The 21,439-nt window shown below is 39.9% G+C and overlaps 1 non-coding gene across 1 annotated transcript; it reads left to right on the top strand.

Moving 5' to 3' along the window:
• The first annotated feature begins 10,494 nt into the window (after positions 1-10,494).
• Positions 10,495-10,601, top strand: LOC118481569. Its single transcript, XR_004865779.1, has one exon. It is a non-coding gene; the product is annotated as a small nucleolar RNA R71 (small nucleolar RNA).
• The last annotated feature ends 10,838 nt before the right edge of the window (positions 10,602-21,439 follow it).

The following is a 21,439-nucleotide window of genomic DNA, read 5'->3' as shown; positions in this document are numbered from 1 at the left end:
AAAGATTTTAAGAAAGCTTAAAATCGACGGCCTAATCTGTTTTTCAAAACTTTTTCAAAACGCGCGCACATTTTTCTGCATTTTAGTTTAGTTTGCATTTACAGTAGCCTGAACACGGGGCCGTGCTGCATATTTTTCATTAAACACCCAGATACAGAGTCTGAACACGGGGTCATGTCCACTGAACACGCCCCCGTACTCAACGAGACCAGTAACTTTTATTAAAATGCCCAGATACAGACCCTGAACACGGGGCCGTGTCCAGCCTCTGTTTTCGTCTTTATTCTTGTTTTCTGGCCCGAGACTCAGTTGTGGTCTGTTGAGTGATCCCTATGGATCAATACTCAGGAGGCTACAACTACACCTATGAGGAGGATGATTATATGAGAGACTATTGCACTAATTGTGGAAACCCGCACTCGGTACAATATTGTAACTTATTTCAACCATCCAATTCATACAACTATTATGAGGAGCCCAGGTACGAGCCATCGACTTCATACACATCCTATGAAGACCAAAGGTATGAACCTTCTTCCTCATACTCATATTTTGATGAACCAAGGTATGAGCCTTCATACTCATACTTTGAGGAATCAAGATATGAGCCACCACCTTCATATACTTATTATGAGGAACCATGGCGTGAACAACCCACCTCATATGAGTACTATGAAGAACAAAATTACGACCCTTATCCATCATATACTTACAATGAAGAACAATGGTACGAACCATCTACTTCATATGAGTACTATGAGGAACCAAGGATCGAACAACCGGATTCAAGCTTTGAGGATCCCGATCCTTTCTCTATCACCGAAGTGACCGATAGGATATTAGAACACATTAAAACTATCAAACGTTGCATAAAAGAATCTCGCGCAAGGGAAGAGGAGTCCCGCGCAAGAGAAGAATTAAATAAAGAAAAGATAGTTGAAGAGTTAAAAATGGAAGAACAAATAAGTGAAAAACCGACACATGAGTTAAACAACGAAAAAGGTGAGGACAATAGCATTAAAATTCAAGAAGAGTCTAATTTTGAAGAAATTAATCTCTTGTCACCTTCTTTTGAAAATCATTGTTTAGTACCAACTCATGCTAAGTTTTTAAAAGAGTTAAACACTAACACTAAAATTGAAGAAATGGTAAGTGTTAAGTTAAGTAACGATCAAACTTCGCTAATAAAAGAAGACCCTTTTGAAATTAACATCACACCGGTTCCATGTTTTTTTCAAAATTCATTTATTAGTAACGTCACCATTGATAAGGATCTTTGTGTTAACATAATGCCTAATTACATTTTCGAAAAATTAAGTATTAGTGATTTTGCTCCACTTCAAATACCCATTTTTCTATCTAATCGGAAAGTAATAAAATCAATCGGTGTAGTTGAGGACGTCTTGGTTCAAACAAATCAAATGGTTATTCCAACCGACTTTGTCATCCTCGATGACGCTCCTCTAGTGTTGGGAAGACCTTTTATAAAAACTCACGAAGCTTTGAAAAACCGGAAGTTTAATAATCTACCTCTTCAATTAGGGGCATTCAAAAGGAGCATAGATCTTGAGTGTTCAATGAAATATCCTTTTGGCAACAATGACCCCCTAATTGAAGATGAAGATGAGCCACCCGATATAAGTGAAAAGATTGACCACTTTGTTGAAGAGGAGGTCTCCATAGAACAAAGCTTTAAAGTTCTTGATCTAGATGAGCCCCAAAATAAGGAGTCTCCTAAAGACCCGCCCCTTGAGCTCAAAGAACTTCCAAAAGGTTTGGAATATGCTTTTCTAAACAAAGATGGTAATTCACCTGTAATTATTTCATCTAAATTAAATAGTGTAGAAAAAGAAAAAATAATTAGACTTTTGAAAAAACATAAAAATGCGGTCACTTGGAAGCTTGTAGATATAAAAGGAATAAGCCCTTCCATGTGCACGCACAAAATTCTGATGAACGGTGACTACAAACCAGTAATACAACCACAAAGGAGAGTAAATCCAAATGTCCAAGAAGTGGTTAAAAATGAGGTCATCAAACTACTTGACGCCGGACTTATTTATCCTATCTCCGATAGTCCATGGGTGAGTCCCGTCCAAGTAGTCCCAAAAAAAGGAGGTATGACGATAATAACTAATGAAAAGAATGAATTAATACCAACAAGAACCGTCACAGGATGGAGAGTATGCATAGACTATTGACGATTAAATGAAGCAACAAGTAAAGACCACTTTCCTTTGCCCTTCATTGATCAAATGCTAGAATGACTATCCGGTCATAAATTTTACTGTTTCTTGGATGGTTTTTCAGGTTACTTTCAAATTCCAATAGCACCTGAAGACCAAGAAAAGACAACTTTCACATGCCCCTACGGAACTTTTGCTTATCGACGCATGCCATTCGGTCTATGTAATGCCCCTACAACATTCCAACATTGCATGGTGGCCATTTTCCATGATATGATAGAAAAGACAATGGAAGTCTTCATGGACGACTTTTCTATCTTTGGAGATTCATACGACCAATGCCTCGATAACCTCGAACGAATGCTATCCCGATGTGAGGAAACTAACCTCGCCCTTAACTGGGAAAAATGCCATTTCATGGTAACAGAGGGAATAGTACTCGGTCACAAGATCTCGAGCGAAGGAATGGAAGTTGATCGAGCAAAAATAGACACAATTTCTCGATTACCTCCACCCTCCTCCGTCAGAGCAATCAGAAGTTTCTTAGGACATGCCGGATTTTATAGACGGTTTATCAAAGACTTTTCGAAAATCTCAAGACCTCTAACAAAATTACTTGAAAAAGATGTGCCTTTCATCTTTGACAAGGATTGCAATCAAGCATTTCTAACCCTCAAGGAAATGTTAGTCAATGCACCTATCATGATAGCGCCCGATTGGAAATTACCTTTCGAAATCATGTGTGATGCAAGTGACTTTGCCGTTGGAGCAGTCTTGGGACAAAGAAAAGAAAAGCATTTCCACCCAATTTATTATGCTAGTAAAACACTTAATGATGCACAAGAGAATTACACAACCACTGAAAAAGAATTACTAGCTGTGGTATTTGCTTTTGATAAATTTCGTTCTTACCTTGTTCTTTCTAAAACTGTAGTCTATATAGATCATGCAGCTATCCGATACCTCTTCAAGAAACAAGACGCAAAACCCCGTTTGATCAGGTGGATTCTACTCCTCCAAGAATTTGATATTGAAATCAAAGACAAAACAGAAAACACAGCAGCAGATCATCTTTCGCGCCTAGAAGACCCAGCTTTGGAGGCAACCAGGGACGAGCAAATCAACGAAAAATTTCCAACAGAGTCCCTGGAAATGGCGGAATATAGACAAGAACCATGGTATGCCGACTACGCTAACTACTTAGCTAGCGGTATAGTCACCAAAGGATGGCCACATCACCAAAGAAAGAAATTCTTTGCTGATGTAAAGCATTAATTTTTGGGAAGACCCTTATCTTTTCAAAATATGTGCCGACCAACTCATCCGAAGGTGTGTACATGGCAGCGAAGCATGAAGAATTCTCCGCCATTGTCATGAAGGTCCATATGGAGGACATCATGGTGCCGCTAGTACCGCACGAAAGGTATTTGATTCAGGATTTTATTGGCCGACTATTTATAAAGATGCGCAAAGTCTTGTCAAGACATGTGATGCTTGCCAAAGATCAGGTAATATGTCTTCCAAAAACGAAATGCCACAAAATGGCATTCTCGTTTGTGAAATTTTTGATGTGTGGGGACTCGATTTCATGGGACCTTTCCCACCGTCAAAAGGAAACAAATATATACTATGGCAGTCGATTACTTGCCTAAATGGGCCGAGGCACTTCCAACAAATGATGGAAGAGTAGTGGTACGATTTTTGAAAAAATTATTCTCTCGTTTTGGAACACCTAAAGCATTAATAAGTGATAGAGGTACCCATTTTTGTAACCATCAACTCGAAAAAATCTTAACAAGATATGGGGTCTATCATCGGGTCTCAACAGTATATCACCCTCAAACAAACGGACAAGCCGAAGTGACTAATAGAGATTTAAAACGAATACTTGAAAAAACCGTAGGTTTAAATAAAAAGGAATGGGCTGATAAATTAGATGATGCTTTATGGGCTTTTCGAACTGCTTATAAAACCACTATAAGCACAACCCCATATAAGCTCGTCTATGGAAAAAGTTGTCATTTGCCTGTAGAAATAGCCCACAAAGCCTACTGGGCAATAAAAAATGTAAACTTGGATTTAGAATTTGCAAGCAAAAATCGATTTTGTCAAATAAATGAATTAGACGAATTAAGGAATTATGCATACTCTAACTCGGAAATTTATTAGGAAAGAATGAAAAATTTACACGACAGATACATTAAACCTAATGAATTTCGAGTGGGAGATCAGGTTCTATTGTTTAATTCACGTCTTCGATTATTTCCGGGCAAATTAAAATCTAGGTGGTCAGGACCTTTTTCCATCACCCATATTTTTCCTCACGGTACAGTAGAAATTAAATCTCGGAATGGAATTCCATTCAAAGTCAATGGCCAACGGCTGAAACTCTATCGAGGATCCATTGAGGATGAAGAGGAAGAGATCTCGCTTCAAACGGTCGACGAATAAAGGCATCCACATCATACCTGGTATGTTACGAACAAGTGGGTAAACATCGAAATCGGTAAGTCTTTGAACCAATTTTTTTTTGGGAAAACAGGGCACTCACACGAGCACTAATAATAATAATAAAAAAAAAATTCAAAAACTTTGCTCGGCACGGGGCCGTGTCCGCGCAACTGTCGGGATAAAACCCTCTTTTCATATCAGTTACACCATTCCACACGCCCCGTTTCCCCGAACAACGCTCTGGTTTAGGCGATTTTCCGCAGATTTTCGACGTCTCCTCTCATTCTAACAACATCAAGGTATGATTCTATCATCATTAGTAGTTAGATTAGTTACTTACATGTAGTTAAAACATCAAAAGTTTGGGAAAAAATCTAGGGTTCTTGAAGTTCATCCGGATCAAACCTCAAATTTTTGCAATAATCTGTTAGCATTAGTTTAGATTAGTGTAATGGGAAGTAAATACACTTGTATTGTTGATAGATTTGCCCGATTTCTCATGAAAACCCCAAACCTTGTTTTTGAACCGAAAAAGATGAAATTGAAAGGTAAATGGTTTGTTTTGGGAAAAACGGCACTTGTGATTTCATTTTCGGGGGAAACCGCACCTACTTAGCCAAAAATTTTCAGATTTTCGGGACCGGGTCGAAAAATGCAATTTTTGAGTAACAGACGCCTGGACACGGGGCCGTGTCCTGCTCACTGTTTGCAGTTTCTTCGGAAAATCTCACTGTTTCATGCTAACTTTTGGTGTATTGATGCGTGTCAGTGTATGTATGTTTTAGATGTATATTTAAGCCCCTTTTTACACTTTTAGCCAAGTTTTAAATTTATAAAACACGATATTTACTAACACTAAACACACATATGGGCAAGTGCACCCATCGTGGACGTAGTATAGTGTTGGTAAGATACCGAGGTCGTCCAAGGACACAAGAGCTTTTAATACCGGTTTATCCTCAACGTCTAATCAAATCAAAAATGTTAGAAAAATGTTTTAAACTAAGAAAATAAAAACTAACTAAATGCTGAAAATAAAAATAAAATAAAAACAGATAGACAAGATGAATCACTTGGATCCGACACGTGTGTTAGTATAACCTTTGATTATTTTCGCACTTTTGCACTTGTTTAAGAGATTATCTTAGTTATTGTAGTAGGCCCCTCTTTTGAAGGCGACGTTACCCTCAACCCAGTAGTTTGAGTCAGCAAGGATACAATCCTAAAGGGTCGGATTATTGAAAGATAATGAATTAAGTTATTAATGCAAATTATGGTAGGCCCCGCTTTTGGCGGTGACGTTACCCTCGGCTAAGTAGTCTGAGTCAGCAGGGATACAGTCCTAAATAGCCGGGTTATAGTATTAATAGTAGTTAACTTATGAGGGGGTCAAAGAGTTTGGATCCCCGCCATCCAATACCTATGGGCATTGAAGGAGATCCTACTAAATTTGACCCAGGTCCCAAGCAGGACCTCTAAACGCTGAACAAGGGCAAGACCCTTACCAAACCGTTCCCTTAACCCCCGACCAGGTAGCCAACATACCTCCATATAGACCGTGGAGATATGAATGGTGAAAATCTTTTATTTTATATAGACAGTAAAATAATTCCAAGACACCACGGACAAACGATAAGGAAAGATCACCTTCAACATAAGTAACTAGTTATTAAAGTCATTAATACAAAACCAAATAAAAAGTGCAAAAGATTAAAAATAAAAAGTATTATACTAAACACTTGTCTTCACCAAGTGATGTAAGAGACTTAGGCAAACATGGCCTTGATTGTCAAGAACTCTTACGATCAATCTTGGATCCCGAGACGACTCACACACTCTACGATGGACAATGGATGATGGTGGTGGATGATGGTGTTATGGTGGTGGTGGGTGGTGGATGAGGTGTGAGAGAGGTGGTGTGCCAAGGGATCAGAGAGAATGAAGCCAAGCTCCTCTATTTATAGGCTGAACAGAAGGCTGGACACGGCCCCGTGTCCGCTGGACACGGCCCCGTGCCCGTCTGACATTCTCTCACTTCATTAATTGTAATTGCGAATTAAAATTAATGCGCCTGCTGTACTTTCACCACGCACCCGTGCTCGCTGGACACGGCCCCGTGGTGGGCAATGGAAGCTTCTACTGGTTTGTCTTTTCTGCTGCTTCCTGGGCACGCCCCCGTGTTCGCTGGACACGGGGCGTGTTCAGACTCTGTTTCTTCACCTTTGCCTTGGGAGGTGCCGTTGAGGGTCCGGGCAGTCCACTTTTGTTCCTTTTCTTGTATTTTATGGTAGAATTAGTTGTCTTTTTGCTTCTTTTGTGATTTTGAGCTCATTTCATCCTGAAAATACAAAAGGAAGACAAAAACACTCTTTTTCCAACATTAGTACTTAAAAAGGGTTAGTTTTATGCCTTAATTGATGTGATTTATATGTTGCATTTTACACACATCAAATACCCCCACACTTGAACTTTTGCTTGTCCTCAAGCAAAACTCTTTAAATGTGGCTTACACTCCCAAATGGAATAGGTAGAAGAGAAGTTTTTTTAGCTTGTCCTAGAGTGTCGGGAATCCAAGGTTTTTATAGGTTTTATTTTTATTTATTTACAATCCTATTCGTTATGATTTATTTTGAACTTTTCATAAGATGAATTACTTATTTGGGCATAGCATGCCTTATTAAAATTCCATTTATATACAAGTTCACATACCTCACGGGAGATCACTCAACACTCGGCCGAAGGTGTATATTTTAGTGAATCACTCGAGAGCGGCACGGAACTTACGTCTTCCATAGGCTTGCCAAGCAATCAATCCTCCTCCTTTTTAACTTTTTACCTTTGTAAATATCAAGAGGACTTTTTGGGTGAAGGCTTGGGTTTAAAGGTGGGTGGTTGGTTAGTGGTTAGTAAAAAGGACGAAAATCGTAACAAGCGTCGGTTTTCGTGAAGTACCTTGTTTTTAGTGACTTTTTATTTTGAAGTATTTCTCCAAACAAGCTTTTATAGCTTTTGTTTGTTTTTGACTTCATCATCATTTTTTTTTTTTTGATCGTCACATAAAAAGGTGATGTTTACGAAAAATCGAACTTGTTACTAAAATAAAAAAAATAAAAAGGTTTTTGGTGGGTAAAAAGGGTTTTGGGGTAATGAAATGAAAGGTTTAGGCTCAAAGGGGCTATCTAGGGGGATTTTGGGTAGGTAAAAAAAATGAAAAATAATGGTTTTGAAAAAAAAATGGTTAGTCCTAATGCCTCCATCATTTACTTACTTGGGTTTAGGTTGGTAAGGACCGGGAATGTATCGTCGTGGCAAGTTCTAGATTTGTAAGGACCGAGCGGCTATTCACACAAGAAACGAAAAATGAGCATTTAATCTAAATGTGTGTATTTTTGTGCTCAATAAAGGCTCAAAACTCACTTTTGTGGGAATGGGTTTTTAATGTGACCAAGCATATATAATCGAATTTTTAACTAGACTTGTTATACCGTTTCATAATTTTCTTATGTTGGTTCTTTTTTTTTATCACGACGCTATCGGTTGTAAACTTGTAAAAATATAACCTTTTTAGAACTTGTTATTCCCAACTTAAACTAAGACAAGTAAATAAAAAATGAAAAAGTTTTTGAAAAAAATTTGGGGTGTTTAGCGGTTCCAATAGAGTTTTGTGTAAGGCTTGTGTTTAGGATTTTGCAAAATTTCAAGGGTTTTAGCATCCCCCCCCACACTTAAATTACACATTGTCCTCAATGTGTCCAAAAATAATGTTTTTGGTTGATTAGAATGTATAAAAGTGGGTTAAAAAGCAAAGACTTATGTTACTGGCATCCTGGACACGGCCCCGTGTTGACCGGGCACGGCCCCGTGGTCAAGTGCCAGTAACAAAAATTACAGAATTGAAACAGAAGCCTGGACACGGGGGCGTGTCCGCTGAACACGGCCCGTGTCCAGTTACCTGAACTGGTTGATTTTCTGCAGGGGCTCAGCACGGGGCCGTGTTGGTTGGGCACGGCCCGTGTTGAGCCTTCTGTGATGGAGATTTTTGTCGGGTTGCTCTGTTCTTCGTGCATGGTTCCATTTTTCTTGTTCCCTTTTCCATCCATTACCACCATGAGTGTGTTTTATTCTGCAAAAACTAAAAGATTAAACTAAACTAAGGATAGATCCGCGGAATGCCTCCGTGGTGCGCCACGTTTATAAGGGTCCTTGGCTAGACCCGATTCCCGGTTATATATCTTCTGAGTGGAGTGCCTTGCTTCCCAAGTTACACCGTCAGAGAGCGGCATCCAAGCTTGAATCAATAACCTTCATGTAATTGACCGGGTCGTCGTCCTCTATTCTCTTCCCAACTCCGAACTTCACCTCATCGTCCCCATACCTCAAAGTCAGTGTCCCGTCATTCATGTCTACCACTGCTTGTGCTGTGGCAAGGAAGGGTCTCCCTAGGATAAGGGGGACCTCGGTGTCTTCCTCCATGTCGAGTATGACAAAGTCAACTGGATAAACGAATCTGCTTACCCTTACCAAGACATTCTCGATGACACCTTGTGGGAACTTGACTGATCGATCAGCGAGTTGTATGCTTATTTTTGTAGGGCTCGTGGTTCCCAAGCCAAGCCTTTTGAACATCGATGAGGGCTTGAGGTTAATGCTAGCCCCTAAGTCGGCCAAGGCATTGCGAACGGGTGATTCCCCTATTGAGCATGGAATCGTGAAACTTCCGGGATCGATTTTCTTTTGGGGTAGTTTATTGAGTACGAGGGCAGAGCATTCTTCGCCTAAATTAACTAATTGCAAATTTTCAATTTTCTTTTTATGTGTAAGGAAGTCCCTCATAAATTTAGAGTATTTGGGCATTTGGGTTAGGACTTCGATAAAAGGAATATTGACATGCAATTGTTTTAACAGACTTTCGAATTTTGCGAACTGCTCATTGGTCTTTTGACGAATTAACCTACCGGGGTACGGAACTCGAGGAGCCTTGGTAGGCTCTGGTGATGGGGGAGAGTTCTTTTCCTGCAGATGTGTTGGCATTGTTTCCTCCGTTGGTGGAGGTACTTCTGCAGGCCCTACGGTGCGGTTTCGTAGTGTGATGAGGTGAACTTGCGCCTTTGGGTTTGTTTCGGTATTGCTAGGTAATGCGCCTTGCGGTCTCTCGGAAAAATTTTGTGCCAGTTGATTTATTTGTTTTTCTATGTTTTGAATGCTAGCTTGTTGATTCCTAAAATTAGATTCTAATTGTAGAAATCTTTCCGAGTTTTTCTTATCAGTGTCAGAGACGAGGCGAGATATAGTATCTTCGAGCCTTTCTCGTCCACCTTGTTGTTGAGTGAAATTTTGTGACTCATTTCTTGATTGCTGAAAGTTTGTTCGTTGGGTTTGTTGGTTACTACTATTGCCGGTTTCCCTCCAACCAAGGTTTGGGTAGTTTCGCCATCCTTGGTTGTAAGTTCCCGTTGGAGGACCCGACGGCCTAGGTCTATTATCAATGTAGTTTACCATTTCTTGTTGATCGTCCGTTTCTTTCATGCAACTCCAATTTTCATGTGACCCACCACACCCTTCACAAGCCATAACCGAGACTGTTTTTGTCATTTCTAATTTTTTTATTTTTGAAGAAAGGGCCTCGATTTGGGCTTGTAAAGAGGTGCTTTCGTCGACCTTATGGGCGCCCGGGGCGATAGACTTATTTCCCCGGGGAGTGTGCCATTGAAAATTGGTTTGAGCAATTTCCTCAATCTGATTATATATTTCGTGTGGGCGTCGATTACCTAAAAGTCCCCCGGAGCTAGAATCAAGTGTCTGCCTAGTGTGTGGCAACAATCTATTGTAGAAAGTGGATACTTGTTGCCATATTGCGAGGCCGTGATGGGGACACTTGCGTAATAGCTCCTTGAACCTTTCCCAAGTTTCATATAAGGATTCCCCGTCCTCTTGTGAGTATGTATTAATTTCAGCCATTAATTTAGCAGTTTTAGAAGGAGGGAAATACTTATATAGAAACTTTTGGGCTAGTTCATCCCAGGTGTTTACCGATCCAGCTGGGAGGGTGTTGAGCCAAGCTTTCGCTCGGTCTTTTAGTGAGAATGGAAACATACGGAGGCGGATGGCGTCGTTTGATGCTCCATTGATCCGAAAGTTATCACATATTTCTAAGAAATTAGTTATATGTAGATGAGGATCCTCGTCCGCAAGCCCGTGGAAGGTTGCGGAGTTTTGAAGCATTTGTATCAAATGCGGTCGAAGTTCGAAGTTATTGGCTTCGACATTTGGAGCATTGATAGCGGCGCCTAGATTACCTACGGTGGGCCGTAGATAATCCATAAGGGTACGTTGGTCCGCCATTCGGGTGGATCACCCGAAACCTTCTCTTGGTTTTTGGCTTTTAACCTTTTTCTGAGAAAGCGTTCGGGTTCTTCTAGCGGTTCCTTTATGTCTTTATTGGAACTGGAGCTCATACACTACGTGAGGATGGCGTCGGGTTCCAAGTCCTGCAATAAAAACAGAAAAGAATGTTGGTCAGAAGGTTCACCACGGCCCGTGTTGAGCGAACACGGCCCCGTGGTCGGAATTACAGTGATTGTTTTTCAGATCCCAGTTACTGGAAGTTGGACACGGCCCCGTGTTGCACCGGCACGGCCCCGTGGTCAGCCTTCTGTAACTTGAAAAAACAAAAACTGCCAGTAACGTTGCTGAGCACGGCCCGTGTCCGACCAGGCACGGCCCCGTGCTGAGCTCTGCAGAAGCTAAAAATCTAAGAAAAAATCCTAAAAAAAAAAAATTAAAGAAAAATAAAAATATGATTAGGCCGTTGATTCCTAACTTTCTTAAAATCCTTGTGTCCCCGGCAGCAGCGCCAAAAACTTGATGCGTGTCAGTGTATATATGTTTTAGATGTATATTTAAGCCCCTTTTTACACTTTTAGCCAAGTTTTAAATTTATAAAACACGATATTTACTAACACTAAACACACATATGGGCAAGTGCACCCATCGTGGACGTAGTATAGTGTTGGTAAGATACCGAGGTCGTCCAAGGACATAAGAGCTTTTAATACCGGTTTATCCTCAACGTCTAATCAAATCAAAAAGGTTAGAAAAATGTTTTAAACTAAGAAAATAAAAACTAACTAAATGCTGAAAATAAAAATAAAATAAAAACAGATAGACAAGATGAATCACTTGGATCCGACACGTGTGTTAGTATAACCTTTGATTATTTTCGCACTTTTGCACTTGTTTAAGAGATTATCTTAGTTATTGTAGTAGGCCCCTCTTTTGAAGGCGACGTTACCCTCAACCCAGTAGTTTGAGTCAGCAAGGATACAATCCTAAAGGGTCGGATTATTGAAAGATAATGAATTAAGTTATTAATGCAAATTATGGTAGGCCCCGCTTTTGGCGGTGACGTTACCCTCGGCTAAGTAGTCTGAGTCAGCGGGGATACAGTCCTAAATAGCCGGGTTATAGTATTAATAGTAGTTAACTTATGAGGGGGTCAAAGAGTTTGGATCCCCGCCATCCAATACCTATGGGCATTGAAGGAGATCCTACTAAATTTGACCCAGGTCCCAAGCAGGACCTCTAAACGCTGAACAAGGGCAAGACCCTTACCAAACCGTTCCCTTAACCCCCGACCAGGTAGCCAACATACCTCCATATAGACCGTGGAGATATGAATGGTGAAAATCTTTTATTTTATATAGACAGTAAAATAATGCCAAGACACCACGGACAAACGATAAGGAAAGATCACCTTCAACATAAGTAACTAGTTATTAAAGTCATTAATACAAAACCAAATAAAAAGTGCAAAAGATTAAAAATAAAAAGTATTATACTAAACACTTGTCTTCACCAAGTGATGTAAGAGACTTAGGCAAACATGGCCTTGATTGTCAAGAACTCTTACGATCAATCTTGGATCCCGAGACGACTCACACACTCTACGATGGACAATGGATGATGGTGGTGGATGATGGTGTTATGGTGGTGGTGGGTGGTGGATGAGGTGTGAGAGAGGTGGTGTGCCAAGGGATCAGAGAGAATGAAGCCAAGCTCCTCTATTTATAGGCTGAACAGAAGGCTGGACACGGCCCCGTGTCCGCTGGACACGGCCCCGTGCCCGTCTGACATTCTCTCACTTCATTAATTGTAATTGCGAATTACAATTAATGCGCCTGCTGTACTTTCACCACGCCCCCATGCTCGCTGGACACGGCCCCGTGGTGGGCAATGGAAGCTTCTACTGGTTTGTCTTTTCTGCTGCTTCCTGGGCACGCCCCCGTGTTCGCTGGACACGGGGCGTGTTCAGACTCTGTTTCTTCTCCTTTGCCTTGGAAGGTGCCGTTGAGGGTCCGGGCAGTCCACTTTTGTTCCTTTTCTTGTATTTTATGGTAGAATTAGTTGTCTTTTTGCTTCTTTTGTGATTTTGAGCTCATTTCATCCTGAAAATACAAAAGGAAGACAAAAACACTCTTTTTCCAACATTAGTACTTAAAAAGGGTTAGTTTTATGCCTTAATTGATGTGATTTATATGTTGCATTTTACACACATCATGTATTCTTTCAGATGTTGAAGAAGTTCACAAGATTCAACGCAAATGAGCTCGATGCTAGGGCCAGATATGACATACTTCAAACAAGACCCGAAGAATACCCAAGGCAAGCATGCACGGACCTCTTAGCCATGGTGAACCAACTTGACCGGTTCAACAACCTCGTTACCGGCCCACTAAGAGTTGCCCTAACCACTCGACTTCGATCGGTACACGAGTGCACCATGGAGTTCTACAGCACCTTCACTTTTAACTCAAGGTGCGACCCTTTCGACAATGAGGGTGTTGCATTTCGGTGTGGTGGAACTAGGTACTCGATCTCTATGGCGCAATTCGGGGCAATAGTGGGGCTGTATACGAAAGAGGATTCGGGAAGTGAAGAAAACACAAGGGGAATGCGAGAATTGGATGAAAATGAACGCCAAGCCGCATGGGCTCAGATTGGTGATGGGTTCTACAATCCGAGCAGTACTAAGAGCACTAAGCTAAGGGATCCGCTCTATCGCTACATTCATAGGCTCCTTGCTTACTCTCTTAGTCAGAGGCATGACAGCAGCAGCGTTGTTGGGTTGAGAGATTTGGTAGTCCTCCACTGCATTCACACCCGAAGACTCCTCGATGTTCCATTCCTCCTACTCCGGAACATGCATCTGAACCGGCTTGCTCATGCACCAACCCCTATTTTCTACGAGGGATGGGTGTACCGCCTCTTCAAGCACTTCACGCGCATACCTGGGTCTTTTGAAAGGAGCCCATGGTCAGGACGGGTTGATATACACATTTGTCGCTCCATGAACCTAATCTATGAGGCGGAAGACGGGTCGGTAAGCTTTCAGAGGATGCAAGGTCATGCATGGAACCCGCAAGAGGCGCTAGTCCTTCACGCTCCACTTCCCCAATACCAGTACCAACCCCACGGTGAACCGGGCCAGTCCTCCTCACAAGGAGGTGGTTTTCCTAACTTTCAGAGTTTACATGATCTTTTGCAGGAAAACCTTATATGCACCAGGAACACCTACAACCTCGCCAACAACACATACCACCGGGTCGGAGCCTTTGAATGAAACATCACCGATATCCAAGATGACATCGGAAGCATCCGGGAGGATATGGCGGGGCATGGGGTAGGAGGTGATGACAGTGATGAAGACATGCACTAGGTGGGTGGAGCAGGAGTAGGAGCGGCTGGTTGGTGATCCCACAGGTTAAATTCCCTTTCTATCGAACAATTTCCGGCATGCGTGCCGAAGTGTTGAACAATTTACTTTTACTAACTTATTTTTGTTTTTCTGCTTTTGTTTTTATCTTTAACTTGATGGTTTGGATGTTTAACTTGGTAATTTAGGACGTTTGGTATTGTTTGGTGTGGTATTTACTGATAAAACAGGTACAAACAAGGCTTAGGGTGCTAGACATTAGTACTACTAAAGCCGGGGCAGGAAAACCGGAGAAAGAAACTTGTTTTCCATCCCTGTAGATTGTCCACACGGGGTCGTGTCCGGCCGACACGCCCCCGTGCCCACCGCCCAGATCTGCTGTTTGTTTAATTTCTGCAGATTTTTGCCAGACACAGGGTCGTGCCCAGCCAACACGCCCCCGTGTCCATCTTCTGTAAGTTTTCGTTACTGGCAGTTGAACACGGGGTCGTGTCCAACCGACACGGGGCCGTGTCCAGGATGCCAGTAACCAAAAATTTTGCTTTTAACACCATTTTACACATTCAATCAACTTAAAAACTTATTTTTGGGACTCATTAAGGATAATGTGTAATTTAAGTGTGTGGGGGGGGGGGATGCTAAAACCTTGAATCTTGCAAGTCCTAATAACAAGCCTTACACAAAACTCTATTGGAACTGCTAATCACCCCAATTTTTTTCAAAAATTTTCATTTTTTTTTTTTGTCTAAGTTTAAGTTGGAAATTCAAGATCTAACAAGGTTATATTTTTACAAGTTTACAACCGATAGCGTCGTGATAAAAAGAACCAACATAAGAAAATTATGAAAATGCATGACAAACTTAGTTAAAATTTGATTATATATACTTGATCACATAAAAAAAAACCCTTTCCCACAAAAGTGAGTTTTGAGCCTTTATCGAGCATACAAATACATATCTTTATACTAAATGCTCATTTTTCGTTTCTTGTGTGAATAGCCGCTTGGTTCGTACGACTCTAGAACTTGCCACCACAATACATTCTCGGTCCTTACCAACTTAAACTCGAGTAAGTAGATGATGGAGGCATTAGGACTAACCCTTTTTCTTTCTACACCATTATTTTTCATTTTTTTTTACCACCTACCCAAAATCCCCCTAGTTAACCCCTTTGAGCCTAAACCTTTTCATTTCTTAACCCAAAACAATCACCCTTTTTTACCCACCTAAACCTTTTTATTTTTAACCCTTTCTTTTAGTAACAACGTTCGGTTTTCTAATGACTCTTCCTTAAGATATATATATATATATATATATATATATATATATATATATATATATATTGATGAAGCCAAAACAAACAAACAAGTTCATCAAAAAAAATATCTTTGTTTGAAACAATTGGTTCATCAAAATAAAATAAAAATGTGAAAAATAAAAAGTCTTTCAAAAACCGATGTTTGTTACGTTTTTCGCCCTTTTACTAACCACTAACCCAACCACCCGCCTTTAGCCCAAGCCTAACCCTTCAACCAAAAAGTCCTCTTGATATTTACAAATGTATATAGTTAAAAAGGAGGAGGATTGATTGCTTGGCAAGCTTATGGTAGGAGTAAGTTCCATGCCGCTCTCGAGTGATTCACTAAAAAATACACCTTCGGCCGAGTGTTGAGTGATCCCTCGTGAGGTATGTGAACTTGTATATAAATGGAATTTTAAAGAGGTATGTTATGCCCTAATAAATAATTTATCTTATGAAATGTTTTTAATAAATCATGACGAATAGGATGGTAAATAAATAAAAATAAAACCTAAATAATCTTGGAAATCCCGACACTCTATGACAAGCCCAAAAACCTTCTCTTCTACCCATTCCATTTGGGAGTGAATAAAGCCACATTATAAAGAGTTTTGCTTGAGGACAAGCAAAGATTCAAGTGTGGGGGTAATTGATGTGCACAAAATGCAACATATAAATTACATCAATTGTGGCACAAAACTAACCATTTTTTAGTACTAATGTTGGAAAAAGTGTGCTTTTGTCTTCCTTTTGTATTTTCAGGATTAAATGAGCTCAAATAAACAAAAGAAGCAAAAAGACAACTAAATCTAACATAAATACAAGAAAAGGAACAAAAGTGGCATGCCCGACCCCCCGACAGCATCTTCCCAAGCAAAACAAAGAAGACAGAAGACTGAACACGCCCCGTGCTCAGTGAGCACTAGGCCGTGCCCAAGTGCCAGCAGAAAAGACAAACTCATAGAAGCTTCTGTTGCCCACCACGGGGCCGTGCCCAGCGGACACGGGGGCGTGGTCAACTTCCTGCAGACGCATTTATTGTAATTGCGAATTACAATTAATGAAGAGAGAGAGAGTCAGATGGATACGGGCCGTGTCCAGCGGACACGGGGCCGTGCCCGAGCTTCTGTTCAGCCTATAAATAGGAGTGTTTGGAGCTCTTGCAACTCATCCCTTGGCACACCACCTCTCTCACACTTCACCCACCACCATCACAACACCATCATCCACCACCATCATCCATTGTCCATCATAGAGTGTGTGAGTCGTCTCGGGATCCAAGATTGATCGTAAGAGTTCTTGACAATCAGAGGCCATGTTTGCCTAAGTCTCTTACATCACTTGGTAAAGACAAGTGTTAGCGTAATACTTTTTATTTTTAATCTTTTGCACTTTTTAATTGGTTTTGTATTAATGACTTTAATTACTAGTTTCTTATGTTGAAGATGATTCTTCCTTATCGTTTGTCTGTGGTGTCTTGGCATTATTTTACTGTCTATATAAAATAAAAGATTTTCACCATTCATATCTCCACGATCTATATGGAGGTATGTTGGCTACCTGGTCGGGGGTTAAGGGAACAGTTTGGGAAGAGTCTTGCCATTGTTTAGTGTATAGATCCTGCAAAGGACCTGGGTCAAATTTAGTAGGACCTCCTTCAATACCCAAAGGTATTGGATGGCGGGGGTCCAAACTCTTTGATCCCCTCATAAGTTAAACTACTATTAAAACTTTAACCCAGCTACTTAGGACTGTATCCCTGTTGACTCAGACTACTTAGCTGAGGGTAACGTCGCCTTCAAAAGAGGGGCCTACCACATTATGCATTAATAACTTAATTAATTATCTTTCAATAATCCGACCCTTTAGGATTGTATCCTTGCTGACTCAAACTACTGGGTTGACGGTAACGTCGCCTTCAAAAGAGGGGCCTACTACAATAACTAAGATAATCTCTTAAACAAGTGCAAAAGTGCGAAAATAATCAAAGGTTACACTACACACGAGTCGGATCCAAGTGATTCATCTTGTCTATCTGTTTTTACTTTTATTTTATTTTTCAGCGTTTTAGTTAGTTTTATTTTCTTAGTTTAAAACCTTTTTCTAACATTTTGATTTGATTAGACGTTGAGGATAAACCGGTACTAAAAGCTCTTGTGTCCTTGGACGACCTCGGTATCTTACCGACACTATACTACGTCCACGATGGGTGCACTTGCCATATGTGTGTTTAGTGTTAGTAAATATCGTGTTTTATAAATTTAAAACTTGGCTAAAAAGTGTAAAAAGGGCTTAAAATATATACCTAAAATATAACACACTTCACGCACATCAGTAGAATATCAAGATACTAAAGTGTGGATGTGTATTAGTGATGGGTATGCCAATCCCACTCATGAGTTTGAAGGAAGACAACGAGTATAAAGAAACAAAAAAATGTACGAAGCGGAGAAGAGAGCTCTAGTTGCAATCAAAATGGCTCTACCTCATGAAATCAAACATACCTTTAGAAGGTATACTGCCTCAAAGGAGCTATTGGATGCACTAGAATAGAGATATGGGGTAAATTCAGAAGTCAAGAAGAGTAAAGTTGATTTACTAAAGAAACAATTCGTTGTGTTCAAATGTACGAAGAACGAGTCTCTAGAGGAGATTATCACCAGATTTTATCATCTGCTTACTAAAATTCAAAATTATGGAATAGATGGATATAAAGACGGTGAGATTAATGACAAGCTGTTAGATGCACGTCCTACAAAATGGGACATTTATACACTTATGATCAAAGGTGATCAAGGGTATGAAAAAAATGGAGCTAGAAGAAGTTGTAGGAAAGTTGAGATCCTATGAACTTAATATGAAGAGAAAGGAGACAGGGTATGATCAGGTCTAAGATCCAAGGATGTATTATGGAGTGCCCTCTTCATCTTCTATCAATGCTTCGAGTGTTAGTGCAACCGCTTTCTTGTCTAATGAGAGTGAAGCTACTAAGATTGTGACTGATGTTGATGGTGAAGTATGCCTTGTTGCTTCTTCAGGATGATCAACAGGGGGAAAGAGACAACAAGCTGGTAATTACAGTAGTAATACTAAGTCTATGCCTCTGAGTATGAAAGCTGTTGAAGAACATCTTGCTTTGCTTACTTCATTTGTTGCTTCGAATGAGAATTACATTCAGGGAAAAATATCTGATCCAGCCATATTTGACAAAGATTATAAGGAGATTGATCATGATGACCTAGAGGAGATGGATCTACAGTTCCAGATGGCTATGATCTACAAAAAAATTAATAGATTCATGAACAAAACAGGAAGAAAATCCGTTGGGAAGAATGTTGGTTTTGACAAGTCCAAAGTTTGGTGATATAACTGTCAGAATTTTGGACACTTTGCTAGGGAATGCCAAACACCAAAAGCAAAGTCTCTAGTCTCTACCTAACTCATCATTTCAATATTCTCCTGGTCAAGGTTCAAGCAACATGAATGCATCTAACAACAGTGGTTCAAGAGCTTTGATCTCCTCTACACGAGAGGGTTCTTATGACTAGAGTGCTCACTTGGAGGACTCGAGAACTATCTCACAGGTCTTCATGGCATAGATTGTTACAGTTGATGATGCATAATAAAAAGTAGATGTTGAGATTGAAAAGGAGATTGAAGTTGATAAGGTTGATGCTAATCAGACAGAGGTTCAAGAAGAGAAAGTTGTAGAGGATGAGAAGAAGTCTGATGAAAAGAAGAATACTGAAGAAAAGAAGGCGACCACTGGTTTTGATGCTTTCATGATCGACTTGAGCAAAGCGACAGGAGAGGTAAATTCTAAACATGTTAGCTCAGTTTGTTTAGGTAGCAGTGAACTAAAAGGTGATGTTGATAGATTATCGAAGCATAATCTAAGTCTGGTAAATGATCTGTCTTGTTTAAAAGAGTCAAACTTTTTGTTGAAAAGAAATGAGTCTTTATGTTTGAAGAAAATTAAAGCTTATGAAGCAGAAGTAAGCATTTTAACTAGCAAAATAAATGAAAAACTTCAAATAATCAACTTAGTTCATTATACAATGAGTGAGAAAACAAAAAAAAACATCTGAAAAATGCAAAAAGTTGACTGAAGCTCAATTGAGATTGTTAAACTTCAAAAGAAAGTAGAACAATTCAGAGATTCTTCTTTTGTAATAAAACATATGATGGGATGCATAAAGAAAAGTAATGACAAGAAGTGTGTGGGCTTCAATGAATTTCCACCACCTCTTAGTCAAGACTATTTGTTTTTGCCAAATGAAGATGATTTAACAAACATTGTATCGACTACACCTGCTATAGTGGATCCAATCATCGTCAACACACCTAGTAATTCCATATCAGAAAATGGTGATGAGTCTGAAAATAATGATGTTGATGTCAAGGACAATAACAGAGAAACAATTTTAAAAACAAAGATTGCACCTCCTAAAAATAAAACACAAACTTTTGTTAAAAAGGTTGGCTTTGTTTAAGAAAGTGACACGAAGAATGAAACAACTGTTATAAAAAAGAATCAAATATCAAGTTTGCTATAAATAAAATTTTGAAAAATCTGAAACTGAGCAAACTAAATAAGATCCTTCTAAGGCATCATCAATATCACCTGAAGGATCTAGTCCAAAGGCTTCAGTTAAAAAGTCATTTGCGAAAAGATCGTGCTTCAAATGTCATGCCAAGGGACATCTAGCAAGCTGTTGTCCTCACAAAAAAAGGGTAAAGCACTAGTGAATGAGAATAAGAGAGAAAAATCACTAGAAAAGAAAGTGTCAAGCTCACCAAAGATATCTGCTCCTAAGCAATAAGAAGGTGTTGCTGTTGGTGTAGATAGGGCTGATATAGGAACTCAATAAGTTCCTCGTTTTCAAAGAGATTAACGAAGGTTTCAGTCTGAATCTACATCTGGCAGTTATGAGAGACCTAGAAGTAGTTCACCAAGAATGAATAATTTTAATGGTCAATCAAGTAATTTCAGAGGTCAATGTCAATATCAAAATTGATACCTGAATACTGGTGGTCGAAATTTTATAACAATGATTTTAGAAATTATAACAATAATTTTTTTTGGAATCAATCGAGAGTTCATCCGAACTCAGGGTATATGTGTCAAGACCAGTATTCAAAATCAAGATTTCCAAAGGTCACAAAGTCCAAACATGTATAGGAAACCTCAGGACCAGAGATCTAATGGAAATCAAACACCATTTCTATTAACAGGTCCTAGATCCAAGACTCCAGCTAGGAGTGATGGATGTTTCTGTAGTTGATGAATCTGGAAGACCCAAGACCATTAAGGCTTGGGTTCCCCAATCTAACTAAATTTGTTTTGGTTTGTGCAGGAGCTGCTAAGGAGGATTGTCAACTTATGGTATGTTGAAAGTGGCTGCTCCAAGCACATGACGAGGGATGCGAGATTGTTGATTAATTTTGAATCTATAGATGGAGGTTATGTAAATTTTGCAAGTGCTAAAGGAGGTCATATTACAGGTTGAGGAAAAGTGACTAACGGGAAGATTACATTGGACAAAGTGAACTATGTCGAGCAGCTTAAACACAATCTTATGAGCGTGTCACAAGTATGTGACAAGGGTGACTCGGTCCATTTTACAAAGTCTAAAGCTTTGGTGTTGAAACCAGGGATGGTGATACGGATGATTGGATTGTGATGAGAGCACCAAAGAGGAATGACACTTATGTTATGGACATGGGTGCTAAAGATTCTTCCACGGTGGTCACATGCTTATTGTCAAAAGCATCCGAGGCGGAGTCAAT

The sequence above is a fragment of the Helianthus annuus genome, chromosome 8 (assembly GCF_002127325.2).
Source record: "Helianthus annuus cultivar XRQ/B chromosome 8, HanXRQr2.0-SUNRISE, whole genome shotgun sequence".
Taxonomy (NCBI): Eukaryota; Viridiplantae; Streptophyta; class Magnoliopsida; order Asterales; family Asteraceae; genus Helianthus; species Helianthus annuus.
This window is presented reverse-complemented; position numbering and strand designations above follow the sequence as displayed.